Genomic DNA, 14,850 nt, shown 5'->3' with positions numbered 1-14,850 from the left:
CCCCGGGACAGTTTCGTTTTTTTTTTTCTAAAAAGTCCTGTTGCCCCGAAAGCTGTTTTGTGGACGTTCAAATGTCCCGCATTTTCTTATTTCCCTTCGGTAAAGTATTTTACGCTATGGGACGTTTGGCCGGCCGGAGTGGCCGAGCGGTTCTAGGCACTACAGTCTGGTACCGCACGACCACTACGGTCGCAGGTTCGAATCCTGCCTCGGGCATGGATGTGTGTGATGCCCTTAGGTTAGTTAGGTTTAAGTAGTTCTAAGTTCTAGGGGACTGATGACCTCAGATGTTAAGTCCCATAGTGCTCAGAGCCATTTGAACCATGGGACGTTTGATTTCCAGTTAATTACTGCACACTGAGCAAGTATATACGCTATGAAGAGCCACTTGTACAACGGCGAGTTTACTTTTATCACTGTAGTGGAGGTACTGTAGTATGTACGTTGTGCAAATAAAACTTTGCGATTGACGTAGTGGATGGTCTAACATTGTGAATCACGTTAAGACGAAGAAACATCGCACGAGTGTTCAAGCGAAAATACGCCTCTTGATGAAATATGTAAAAGTGAGAAGTATGGTGACAATGTGGCACAATAATTGTAAAACCTCATTTGGGATCATGTGAGCCCTGCAAGGTAGCCGCGCGGTCTGAGGCGCCTTGTCATGGTCCGTGCGGCTCCACCCCATCAGAGGTTCGAGTCCTTCGGGAATGGGTGTGTGTGTTGTCCATAGCGAAAGTTAGTTTAAGTTAGGGTATGTAGTGTGTAGGCTTAGGGACCAGTGACTTCAGCAGTTTGGTCCCATAAGACCTTACCACACATTTCCAAATTTGGGATCATCTGAGTCCATGATCCAAAGGTAAACTTCTATGTCCATCAAATTTTGTCAATACATTTTTTTTACCCGTTTCTTTCCTTAATTGTTTCACGTTTTTTATAAACTTTTTCTAATCTAGATTGATACTACTTTCATTTCCATAGTTCTACTTTTACTTCGTTTCACTCAGAATGTCTATTAAAGAATTTATAGAAACTGAAAATTAATTCATTTCTAGGGTATCTACCATAGACTTATCATGAATGGTAAAATGTTCGTTCCATTCCAGAGCTGAATGGTACGTCTTTGTAGTTCACAAGATAAGGCGTCCCAGATATGTCTTGCTTCCTGTCCAAACATCCTGATTTGAATTTACTGCAGCTTTTGAAAGTCACTTAGGATGAATACTAAAATGTTCCTTCAAAAAAGTTACGAACGATACTTTCCCTATCCTGGTCTCATGCAAGCTTGTCGTACGTCTATAATTACCTCGATATCAACGGCAGTTAAACTGTAACCTTCTTTCCCTCTTTTTCCTATAGTCTTTGTCCAAAGAATAAGATTTTTGTGCCTACCATGAAGAACATTTCTCCAGAATCCAGACAATTGGGATCAACGTTTAGGCAGGTATTTCCAGTCCCATGTTTGGGCTGGAGCAAACAGCCTCAATTTCTTGGAACGTGTATCATTTCCGTTGCTATAGGACGTAACATTGTTTGCCAACAAAAGCGTTTCCAGCATTAAATCGCACAATTTGACTTCGTGCGAATAGTACTACATCATTTCTTCTGAAAGCATTCCTACCATTCCCATTTCAACCGCGCTGCTGCTACGGTCGCAGGTTCGAATCCTGCCTCGGGCATGGATGTGTGTGATGTCCTTAAGTTAGTTAGGTTTAAGTAGTTGTAAGTCTAGGGGCTGATGGCCTCAGATGTTAAGTCCCATAGTACTTAGAGCCATTTGAACCATTCCCTTTTCGTGGTCTTGAATGTCACTGCAAGTGATCAGAAACGTGATGTATAAGGTCGCTGCAAGTCATCTGAAATGTGATGTATATCTCACTCCTACTTATCCGAAACCCATACGTAGGTCATGGAATGAAAGCGACTATGGACAGTTTTGAAATGGAGCGAAAATCTGATAGACATCAGGAGTATTTGAAAATAACTGTATTCTCTCCGAATTCAATGATGTCCACTTTAGACAACTGTAGCAGCATAGTGTCTATCGGTATTGGAAACAAAAAAGAAGCCTATTCAATTCGTCTTGTTTTATGTACCCTGGAGATATGTATTCGATGTTAACTTTCGCTCTGTGTCGTGACTAGCTTACATTTCGCACAAAAACGTAGCGCCATTCCTGCAGTCTGCTGCCTTCACCAACCAATATGGGAAAACTATAGGACCTCTTGATATTCAGAACACAAATTCAGCGTATGTTAACGTGGTATAAGAACGATTTGATTGCATCGCCTTACATCTGGAACGTTTTGATGCTTTCAGCACTAACCTGCCGAGTCCACTGGTGACAAAGGCCTACGAGACGCACCCGCGACTGCCGCGCTCAGAACTGAGCCGTGTAGCCGCCCGACGGCTGTCAGATGACGGCTTAACAGCTGTAGGTCCGAGCTGCTGATCAATGAGAGCGCCGTAGCTGTTAGCGCGTTCCACTTGTCGGAGTCTGGTCACGCGGCTTGCGACAGCCGACAGGTCTAACTCACACGGAAGGTCGGCCCCGGGGCTGACATCTACACCCACATTAACGCTCCGCTGCATACGTAGACGAGGACGTGCCGAACCGTTATTGATTATTCCTTTTCCGCTTCTCGACATGAAAGGTGAAGACGAGACGCTCCGAGGTTCAAAATATTTAGAGCCCGCTTTTATTCTTATTGGGAGCAATTGAAAGTAATAAAATGTTCACAATGTCGTCACCATAGGCGATTAAATACATTCCGTGTAACTTATACGTACCCTTTGAGGCTTTAGCAATCACATGACGAAAGGCGCATATCATCTCTGCTCTCCCTCGTATCCAGAAAGGCCCAGGCGGAACGGTCAGTAATAATAATAATGCCGTGTGACGAGGGCCTCCCGTCGGGCAGACCGTTCGCCTGGTGCAAGTTTTTCGATTTGACGCCACTTCGGCGACTTGCGCGTCGATGGGGATGAAATGATGATGATTAGGACCACATAACAACCACTTCTTCGTTATCGATACAGTGAAACAAATCTCTTCTGCTACAAGCTCTTTGCTTTCCATATTTGGCGAAGGGATTCTATGGACCAAAAAGATAAAAAATTATGCAGTGAACATGGGCTCTAAAATGATCTTAAGAGCTATGAGCATTTGTTCAGTAGAAGAGATGTGTTTCACAGTAGCGAAGATGAACAAGTATGCTCTTCAGAACCGTGTTTACTGGAATTTTTTTCTTGTTTCGGTCCATACTACCGCCTCTAAAAATATGTTAAGAAAAGAGATTGCAATACAAGAGATTTTGTTTCATATTATCAAAAATGAAGAAGTGGTTATGCTTCTTAAGGTATGCATTTTATATCCGATGTTTATCAGACTTTTTTGCTTGGAATGATAGTTCCTGTCATTCCTTGAATACCGACCATTCCTCCTGGGACACCCTGTATATACAGGGTGTAACGGGTATAAGTGCAGATATTTTTATGCTAGCTATATATATATATATATATATATATATATATATATATATATATATATATATATATATATAATACTAGCTGACGTCCCAAATCGTCCATTTCTATTACGGATATACGAAGATTTTTATGTGTGGTAGACTATCTTAATACGTACTGTGTACATCGTACACACATCTGTGTGTTGGTTGTTTTTTCTCTGCATCGAACAATCTTTCCACAAGCGCGTCACAAACTGTAACACCTCGTGTTTTCTGCACGGTCATACTGCACCACTAAGTGGACTACACGTGTTTTACATCCACGCGTCCACACTTCAACAACTGACTTTCTACACAGGGTAAAATTAGCATTAGCGGCTTACCTTGCCACATGTACCTGGAGGTACTAACCAACCTAAAAACGTACGACTAATAATGGCAAATCTGAGTCTGCAAATGACCTAAACACTGATTTTGTTCACTACACCGTCCTCAGTCAAAATGGTTCAGATGGCTCTGAGCACTATGGGACTCAACTGCTGTGGTCGTAAGTCCCCTAGAACTTAGAACTACTTAAACCTAACTAGCCTAAGGACATCACATACATCCATGCCCGAGGCAGGATTCGAACCTGCGACTGTAGCGGTCGTGCGGTTCCAGACTGTAGCGCCTTTAACCGCTCGGCCACTCCGGCCGGCTCGTCCTCAGTCGCCAACAGACATATTTACCCTTATACCCGTTACACCCTTTATATACAGAGCGGATAAGAACTACAGCGACAAAATTTCTGATGCGTAGCGATGTTTTCTGGATACGGTATTTACGTACAAGGGACCCGCGGACACTGGTGTCTATATTTCACTGAAAAAGTTTGCAGAAATGTCGAAAGTATACACTGTGTGTCTTGTTCGGAGACAAATTTGTTCCATTCATTCACAATACTGGGCCGGCCGCGGTGACCGAGCGGTTCTAGGCGCTTCAGTCCAGAACCGCGCGACTGCTGCGGTAGCAGTTTCGAATCCTGCCTCGGGCGTGGATGTGCGTGGTCTCCTTAGGTTGGTTAGGTTTAAGTAGTTCTAAGTTCTAGGGGACTGATGACCTCAGATGTTAAGTCCCATAGTGCTCAGATCTATCCCCACGATACTGGCTGTAAACAACAGTACGATTAAGTCCCACTCTTCGCCCTCTAGCTTGCATTCAGTACCACTCGCTTCTGTCTCGGTTTTGTTTTCCCATCAATGTTACTTGTACGTTAACAGCGGTACACAGCAGTACGGACAGGTTTACTGATGGAGAGATGGCCGATATGTACTCGTGTGTAGGTTCACTGAATGAAGTTGGAGAGATGCACAACTCTATGCAGAGCTATTCTCGCGAAGCGACGACAACCTCGTTACACTACTATTACATTACTCTTTATTTAATGTTGTACGTTTTGGTGCTTACATATTACAGATTTTTCGCTGTTTTCCCCGACTGATAGCAGCGAGCGTTAAGCCACTGCTTCTGCGACGGGGGGTGCGCCGGTCCCGGATCGAATCCGTTCGGCGGATTAACGACGAGGGTCGACGTGCCGGCCAGCCTGGATGTGGTTTTTAGGTGGTTTTCTACATGCCATGAAGTTAATACCGGGCTGGCACTCAGGTCGCGCCTCAGTTACACGATTCGCAAAAGTTTAGAAAACTTTCGCTCACTTTCACGAGTGACACTACACGCAGGTAATTGGGGTCGACATGTCGCGTCCCGGCGGGTAATGGGTAGCGACAGGAAGGCATCCGACCATTCTTTAAACTAACTTTACTGAATTCGTTAATAACCACGCCGACCCTGTGCCGATTCGGGATAAGGGCACAAGAAAATGAAGAAGAAGACGTACGTTTTCACTGTTTTGATTGTATTTTCACGGAAAATAAGGGTAACTGCGGTACAAAAACCTAATGGATTATAATTGCGTTGTTGGTCTGTAACGAGTCATCGAAGACCACAGATCCCTTATAAAAAAGTACTCAGAAAGTATCTCTCAACAACCTCTGAAAACTTGTCGGTAGAGTTTCGGTTCGCCCTGTAGAAGTCGTGAAAGATGCCCAACACCCATTCTATTTCGTTAACGGATGAATATATCGAAACAGGTTTTCGACGATGATACTACGTAGAGGGGCACGTGATTTCATTGTATGGCTTACAGCGTTAGCTCTAATTTCAACTAGGTATTGAAGCAATACACTTTTAAAGTGGAACGACGTATTTTAACGTCATAGTGTAAAGTAATATAATACTTGTTAGTATTGACGTCGAACCGTCGGAATCAGCTACTGCCATGTAAACAGCGTCGAGTGTGGCTCTCATAGCAGGCTCTGTCGTTATATGCAGCAAGAAGGAAAGCCTACGGTATTCAAATGGTTCAAATGGCTCTGAGCACTATGGGACTTAACATCTGAGGTCATCAGTCCCGTAGAACTTAGAACTACTTAAACCTAACTAACCCAAGGACATCACACTCATCCATGCCCGAGGCAGGATTCGAACCTCCGACCGCAGCGGTCGAGCGGTTCCAGACTGAAGCGCTTAGAACCGCTCGGTCACAACGGTCGGCCCAACGGTATTAAGAGAAAACTGGTTTCGTCTTGGTCCTAACCAATACAACGTAGATACATGGTCAGCTACGATTCTTGTAAATGAAACTGAATGTTAACTTCTAACGCAGCAGAAGGGGACTAGGAGAATTACTTAAAATGCGTGTATGTTCGCATGTTTAAGCGAGCAGCCTTTATCGAAGAAGTAAACAGTCAAAGGCTTCATACAACTCATGCACTTCCGCTGTGTCACATGTTACGGTATGTGACAGGTAGGCGCATCTTGTTTACCCTCTTGTATATAACAGGAAAATTCGAGGCACTGCTCTTTCCCTGAGGAGAAGAGCAGAAGCAGATGAGAGAAACACCTGATTTGAAGTTGTACATAGAACTTGAAAGGTACGGTTTCCAGATATGGGTTCCTATTCTTAATACTGTCTACTCAGTACCATTTACATGTCCTGCTAGTTTATACATCTCAGGGAATTCTCGTACGTGAAAGTACGTTTTAGTTATCTGCCACGACCGTACTGAAACGCACTGCAATGGTGAAACGCTGGTCTTAAAAACTGGAGAAATGCAATTACTATCTTCCTGAATTACGTTCCGTGTGCCAGTGTATATAGCACAGGCGAACGTTGCGAAGCTCCTTAAGCAGATTTATGGCTCATTCTACTGTGATCACGAAAAATGATGAAGCAGAGCGTTCGAAATGAACTCGCCGCTGTGAGGGCAGGAATCTTCAATGTCTCAATGTTGGAGCAGTGAAAATATCATTTGGCTTATAGGCATCATTAATCTTTTAGCTTTTTGTGGGCAAAGCGACTGTTACTTCTCCCGATGTGTTGTAAGGGGGAAACAGTCAGTTGTTCGTTAAATTATGGAATTCAAATGGTTCAAATGGCTCTGAGCACTATGGGACTCAACTGCTGAGGTCATTAGTCCCCTAGAACTTAGAACTAGTTAAACCTAACTAACCTAAGGACATCACAAACATCCATGCCCGAGGCAGGATTCGAACCTGCGACCGCAGCGGTCTTGCGGTTCCAGACTGCAGCGCCTTTAACCGCACGGCCACTTCGGCCGGCAAATTATGGAATTAATTGAGCCGTATTTATTTAACAGTAGACAATATTACTGGGTCTGATAGCTCTAGTGAGTTTAAAATACCACTCGAGAATACCCTGCGTTGTTACTTAGGAAAACAATCGTCTCAAAAATGGCAGCGGTAGTTCCATTGTGAAGGCCTTAGCGAGGATGGGAATATCCGTTTCTAGTTGAAGTGTGGCCATGTACTACAAACGCGTGCGATAAAATGTGCGAATTATCTGTCGTGCTTCCTTCCTGTGCGTGTCTCTCGCAGCACCGTGTTACAGCGTGGCGGCCCGCAGACACGAGCAAGGCGTGAGCGCCTGGGCGTTACCTTCCACTGGCGTAGCTGCTTTTGCTCTCCAAACCTTTTCTGCATACTTTAGAAAAAATTCACTAGCCTTGCAGTAGATTCTTCATAATTGGAAGACAAATAAAAAAAATTCGTTGGTACTGCTTCCAGTAGACTGTAGATCGTTTGTCAAGATATTTATTAGATAAGGATAATCGAGAACGTTAGGTCGATGATGTACATAAGAGTGCTTCCATATTTTTACTCGGTGCGGAATATATTCATGTGATAACTGAATGCCCAGATCAGCTAGCAAAGGGTTGGTGACATAAATATTCAAAATTTCTAAGTAGCCGCTGCAAATTTTCAATTGCAAAAGAAAAGAACGATTGCGAAATCCAGCGATATGTAAAGTTCTCATCATCAGCAATCCGTGTCGTTTATAGAGTAGTAGCCTACATCTGCTACAGTTACGCAGCCTTACTGATGCTTCCCACGTGTTAACGTTTACAGCTTTTCATGCCTGTAGTCGGGACGTGCAATGCTCCTGTGTCCCGACAGGTAGCTGAGAGTACGGACAGCCATGTATGCAACTGTGATACCGATAGTGGTTGTTAAGCAGTGAAAACAGGAAATGATGCCTACGCTTAGAGTAGAGAATTATAGAAAAAAGTAAACACTAAACAGTTTAGATTTAAAGGAGTTTATTACGATTCTGGTGGCTCGGTTGATACCAGCCTACTTGTGCAGACAACTTTTTACTGATAGGGTTTCAAGGGCTTACAGACAGCAATGTCGCTGTAACAAGAATAGTGCTCAAATTACTCAAGGGAGGGGAAAGAAGTCAGCTTTAGTATTGATTAAGAAAGACACTTAAATACTCTTTTAATGAACAAACTGAACTACTGAAATCCAAATCAAGAGGTCCGGAACAAACTTTAAGAAACATCTCGCAACTACGGCTACAGCGTTCCTCCGCTTGAATGAGGAAAGGCAGGAGTTCAAAGCACGATTAGACTGTGATGGGGATGTAGGAAGTAGCCTTGTTTGAGGAACGATCTCAGAATTTTCCTAACTTAATTTGAGGGCAAACCACAGATAACTAGAAACGGATGGCCAGCTGGAGGTATGAACCTCGCTCCTCCCAAATACGAGTCGGGTTTTTACTACCTGACTCAGACTCACTACTCGTAGCCGTTATTCGGAGACAAGAGTACCTCATGACGCTGCGTTACCATACTAAGCAACTAGCTTTGAGGCGCCTATTCTTTCATATAGACTGGGCTACACATTTAGGGTTCACCTAATCTGCCCTGTTCACAGGTACGTGTAACGTGACGGGGTGAGCTTATTCTCTCTGTTAAGTAGGCTGAATGTTTCACTACTCAGGTGCGCGGCGTCATTGTTGTGTCGGAGTAGGAAATCCCTGGAAGCGCTTCATACTTCGCTGAGCTTGGCTTCCTTGTCTGGACTGTGGCGCAGCCATTAGAATGCCAAGTTACCAGATCCAAGGACAGCACTCAGCCCACAACGAGACATCTGGTTCTCTTTAACTAGAGAATGGGTGCGGCAGCGAACCGCCAAGATCAGCGTCATAAATGATATCCGTCTACACTGAAGTCAAATTCAAATTGCATTACCAGGTACGCCACACTGTTGTATAAGAAGCATTTTAGTAGATCACGTTCGAAGTATTTCATCCTATTTATAGTATTATCTGGTCTAGTTTTTCCAGTTGGTTTAGCAGTTGCCTAGGAAAAGACAAAACATGCAAGGTTATCCGTATCGCTGACTGCTTTGCCGCACCTTTTATCGCCTTGCGATAAGAAACCTGCAACAGCAGGGAAGCATTAACAAAACAAACCCACAACAACAGGGAAGTCTTGGGTTCCTGAATTCAAGTCATCGATTATTTCTATTCTAAGGAAGCAGACGGTTGCACAGCTTACACCTGCAAAATCTATTCACACACTCATTAAACTGAGCGATATTTTACTATAATTCGGCGGTTAGAGGATAGTGTTGGCAGACTGCCCTTCCCCCAAAAACCCAAGGGAAGAGGAAGTGGTGGCGTCGGAGGATATACGTCCTTACAAAATGTGGTCCACTATCTCATATCCTGCAAAACGACCACATAAAAAGCTACAATGATATTGTCTCTTTTTGAACAACTTTTCAGTAAACAACGTAGCATTTTCAGATGTGAAGAATCTAGTATTTTTCTTTTTTCTGTGTTTCTTTGTAAACAAGTTTGCGCAAGACCGATATGAGTAAGTGTGACACATTGCACAAAATATATTTAAAAACTTTATTATTAATCAGGTTTATAATCGAATAGCATAATATCACACCTAAAGTAATATCAGCGATGCTTTTGAAATGCACTTTAGTACCTCTTCACCAAAATCTAAAACAGACTGTGACGTAATGAAGTACTAGAACTCTACTTATGGTTTTATGAGAAAAAATGCGACCCCGATGATTTCCAACGCGACAAACACAGCACCCGTCAGTTTAATTGTAACTCATATTCGTGTCGTGCAGTTTCATTTAGATACTTAGTTTTATCAGTTCGTAAACGCCACTTGAAGGATACGGAAAACATTAATGTGCTCGGCTGTGCTAGCGTAAATTGTAGACGGCTTTTGAATTTTACCAAAATGAATTCTAGGCTATTTCCAGGTCCTGGGCTTACCGACCGCAATAATGTTACTTTTTCGACTGAGATGTAAGCATTTCTGCTGTAGATAACGCCCAACATCATTGAACTCGATTCTGCCAAGTTATTTTCATTAATAGAGAGCTAATCCTCACAAAAAGTTGCCCAACTATTTCATCCAAGCTCGAATATCTTCTTATCTGTGGCCATCATCCAGGAATATTGTGCATGAGATCATGTATACGTATATTACGGATTTTCGGAAGATCAGCGAGTTTTTACGAGATACTATTTGACGCAAACATTGCTTAAAGTTTATAGCTTTAAAAATAGGTTTATTTACTTCATTGAATACAGTGTAACTCAGACATTTAACATACAGTAACTGACATAAATAAAATAGTTAAAGTCCAACTGTAAACTGAAATTTATACCACCTATTTCCCAATATGATCATAATTGCTATAATACATATTTTGTAGTTCATCTTCCGCAAACGAGAAATACCTGAAATGTTCCGTTTCGGATGCAGAGTACAGACGGCTAATTCATCCGCCATGTTTCTTGGAAAAAACAGTAAATATCTAGAATTGCAGCTGTATGAAAATGTGCAACATTCATACAACACTGTGGCGACAAAGATAGGTATTTTGTGCACTGCAATCTTAAGTATCATTCGTGTCTTGAACAGTGAAAAAGGGTGGTACGATAAAGTCGTGGGCCAAGAGAAATACTTATCTTGTTGGCGCGAGCACCAGCTTATTGTTACTGAGACAGTGCTATATTTAGCTGTTAACAGTTAGGTTTGGCGATCCCTTTCGCACGTCGTGGCCAGAGGAAGAGTGGTTACAACACTGGCGGTTACGGTAATTCTGTTAGTCGTCATTGCTTCGCACTCACATGTCAAACCTGAAATATGACCTTGCTCGCTGACGATAATTGCATAACGTTCAGCAGATCTCGGTTCCTATTCATAAACTACAATTCACTCGGAAGCCCACTGCCGTTTCTGAACTAGAAAATAAAATGACGAATACAGAAAACGTACACTCAAACGAATTATCATTAACTGACTAATTTGTTATTGTATAATCTAGAAGACGAAAACACGACGCAATTAGTAAACAGCGTGCAAGAGTTCTCTATGGCTGAGCAGCTTTCTGCTGCCAAGAAAATATCGACATTTTGAAACTAAACTGTCAACAATCTGAAGCACTGTCTTCATAACGTCCACGAAATTACTGAGAAACACTATGTGATGTTTCCGTAGTGAGAAACTAGACAGTATTGTTATATGCCTAACCATCTCACGTAAAACTAAACATATCATGCGTTTTTGAACTTATATAGTGAAATAACTGAATTACTGGAGTAATGAAGTCTGGAGACAGCCGCACCGCGATATAACAACTATCGAGCATGGGGATGAGGCGTTAAACACTGATATGTAGCGCGGAAAGGTGCATGTTAGTACCTGGATACCAAAACACCGTTTATTAAAACATTGTTCAAACAATTTTCAATAAATGCCTTAAGCAGACATCGCCCATTAACAGATCTGCGGCCACAATGATAAGTTTCTTGTATTTCCATAAACAATTATATCATAGCCTCTGATTCAGTATCTTCCCGATTTTCAGAAATGGTACCCTTCCGCGTGTGTGTGAAGTGTCACATAATACACAATACGGTATTTTCTGAACGGAGCTCTAATGAAACAATATTTTTCGACAATTTTATGGTGAAGGACGTACTATCGTATGGGGAATCTGTATCTGAAGGTACAACCTGTGCTTTGCTAAGAAGAAAAAGAACGAGTTTGTGCAATGATTAACATACAGGACTGGTATTCAGGAAAGAGTGGGGATCACATCCACATCCAGCTGTCCATATTTAAGTGTTCCGCGGTTAGCCTTACGGCAAATGATGGCTTGACTCCTTAAAATTCGTTTCCTCATCCTCCTCTACTTGAGCTACTGTTCTACGTGTAAATGGCTCTGAGCACTATGGGACTTAACAGCTGTGGTCATCAGTCCCCTAGAACTTAGAACTACTTAAACCTAACTAACCTAAGGACATCACACACATCCATGCCCGAGGCAGGATTCGAACCTGCGACCGTAGCAGTCGCGCGGTTACGGACTGCGCGCCTAGAACCGCGAGACCACCGCGGCCGGCTACGTGTAAATGAGATGAACGCGAAGGAGATGTTAAGCCCTAACCTTTCTCCCTTCCTTCCCTTCCCCAAAGAGAAACAAGCTACGCGCGTAAATAGGCTTTGAGAATACGGAGATTTCAACTGTCCATCGTGACTAATCCGCCAAATGCTCTACCGATTAGTTGTATCAAATTTTGAGGCTAAGCTAATGTCTTTGAGAGTGTCTACGAGAACACACAACAGAACTGTTATCAAGAAGTGATCACCCGAAATCATAGTAGAGGAATGCAGTACGATACCACTATCAGACATCGCGCGGAGACAAGGAGGGATTATTTTGTCAGAACGATACAGTATCTTACAAGTGGATTAAGATTTCGTCAGTACTTATATAGGCTAAAGAATTCTTTGTTCACACATTCACGATAGTAAATCACGTAGTCAGTCTACGACAGATATTGTCTTCTTGTGCTTGTCTAAATCCGTGTTGAATTGAAGCGTTCGAAATTAAAGCGCGATTGAAGACTGTGGCAGTCGTCTGAGTATTGTAGCTGCGTACAAAAATGCAAGAGAAGAGGTGCGTGAGGCGTATTTACCGGTTGCAGGAGCGGCGGCTGCTGGCAGAACCTTGTAAGTCCGTCTGGCGAACGACTGGTGCAGCGCGCTGGGCGTCCGCAGTATTTGAGCGACGCACGCCGCCGCGACGTCACAGCCCACGTGACCGCCGCAACAGTCCCATTGGCTGCACCGCGGCCGGCCGCGCGCTGCGTCCATTGTTCCACCACGTGTTTTGGGAATTGACGCAAAACCGACGACAGATTTTTGTGAAAACCCAGGGAGAGCGCCCTTTATTTCCTGGTGGACACGCCGCCGGCTCGACGCCGGGATTGTCTCGCACGATGCCAGGAAAACTCGCCGTGAGTCAGCGAAGCTACAGGCTGTCATTCCGAGAGTGGCCAATGAGAGTCCGACATGGTGGCTCGTATATTGTTGGCGGTGACCTGTTCTCAGATTTTGTGTTCCCTTACGCCGAAAGGTGGTTCTTTTCCACTCGCGTCAGGTCGAACCTGACCTCTCTTGCGCAGCTACGACGTCATTTGTTGCAAAGTGTTGAGAGAACTGAAGTCAGAGCGACTTTGCTGGTAAAGTAAAGAAAAAAAATACACAAAATAACCGTAGTATTTTTCCATGCGTCATACTCTTCTTGAAAACTTACGGCATTTTTACTTTGAATGTTTATAACAGGGGTAGTACCTCCATTCTTGTTATTATTTCTGATGCGTTTTCTACTTATGTAGTAAAAATAGTACTTCTCTACGTATATCGACTCTCTGAGATACTTAAGGAGAATTCTAGGATGTAATTTTGTCGTATGATGACATGATGGAGACCGTGGCTGTTGTTTGAAGACAAATGTTGATGGTGTTAGGACAGCAACGAGCTACAAATTTACTTTCAGTTCCTTTATTCAGAGGGTACCGTTACCGGTTTCGAATCGTTGTGATTCATCCTCAGAGGATTTGCACGCTTTCTTTATGACATGTGGTGTGTTTTTTACAGATTAATTGTCCTAAAATATAAATAACATAATTATAAACACGCCACACACAGATGGTTACGTTACAGATTTTCGTTGCATGGCCGGCCGGAGTGGCCGTGCGGTTCTAGGCGCTACAGTCTGGAGCCGAGCTACCGCTACGGTCGCAGGTTCGAATCCTGCCTCAGGCATGGATGTGTGTGATGTCCCTAGGTTAGTTAGATTTAATTAGTTCTACGTTCCAGGGGACTGATGACCTCAGAAGTTAAGTCGCATAGTGTTGAGAGCCATTTGAACCAATTTTTTTCGTTGCATGTGACTTACGTGAAACGTCGGTTTGGGGTGTTTGTTTCCATTCTAGGATGTTTCCTTTGAAGGGTTCCTTACACCTTAAATGATTCCTTGCTGCATCCTTTTAAAAGTGTCTCAGCACATCGTCTCTTACGGTGTCACTGTAGTAAAAATGGAATAGCGGTAGTTCAAATTACCGTCCGCCCATCCAGTTTTAGGTTTCCCGTCGGTTGTTTTAATCATCCAAGGCAAAGTTACTTTGAAAAGGACACGGTCGCTTCTCTTTCCCTATCTTTCCCCAATCCGAGCTTGAAATCCGCCCCTAATAATCTAATCGCCGACTGCACATTATACCGTAATCTTCCGTCCTTCTTTCCTTCCTTGTAATGACATCACTGTCGAAAAAAAAAAGTATGTGAAATCTTATGGGACTTAACAGCTAGGGTTATCAGTCCCTAAGCTTTTTTTTTTTTTTGGTCATCAGTCTACTGACTGGTTTGATGCGGCCCGCCACGAATTCCTTGCCTGTGTTAACCTCTTCATCTCAGAGTAGCAATTGCGACCTACGTCCTCAATTATTTGCTTGACGTATTCCAATCTCTGTCTTCCTCTACAGTTTTTGCCCTCTACAGCTCCCTCTAGTACCATGGAAGTCATTCCCTCATGTCATAGCAGATGTCCTATCATCCTGTCCCTTCTCCTTATCAGTGTTTTCCACATATTCCTTTCCTCTCCGATTCTGCGTAGAACCTCCTCATTCCTTACCTTATCAGTCCACCTA

The 14,850-nt window shown here is 43.2% G+C and overlaps 1 protein-coding gene across 2 annotated transcripts in view; it reads right to left on the bottom strand.

The window, feature by feature from the left end:
• LOC126470652 (aquaporin AQPAe.a) overlaps positions 1 to 12,931 on the bottom strand; it is a 28,854-nt gene extending 15,923 nt beyond the window's left edge. For both annotated transcript variants that reach the window (XM_050098633.1, XM_050098634.1), the window contains exon 1: positions 12,838 to 12,931. The gene's annotated coding sequence lies outside the window, so the exon portion shown is untranslated. The remainder of the gene's footprint in view (positions 1 to 12,837) is intronic.
• Between the last annotated feature and the right edge of the window lie 1,919 nt (positions 12,932 to 14,850).

Source organism: Schistocerca serialis, chromosome 3 (assembly GCF_023864345.2).
Source record: "Schistocerca serialis cubense isolate TAMUIC-IGC-003099 chromosome 3, iqSchSeri2.2, whole genome shotgun sequence".
Lineage (NCBI taxonomy): Eukaryota > Metazoa > Arthropoda > Insecta > Orthoptera > Acrididae > Schistocerca > Schistocerca serialis.
The sequence above is the reverse complement of the archived record's forward strand: the minus strand, read 5'-3'. Positions and strand labels throughout refer to the sequence as shown.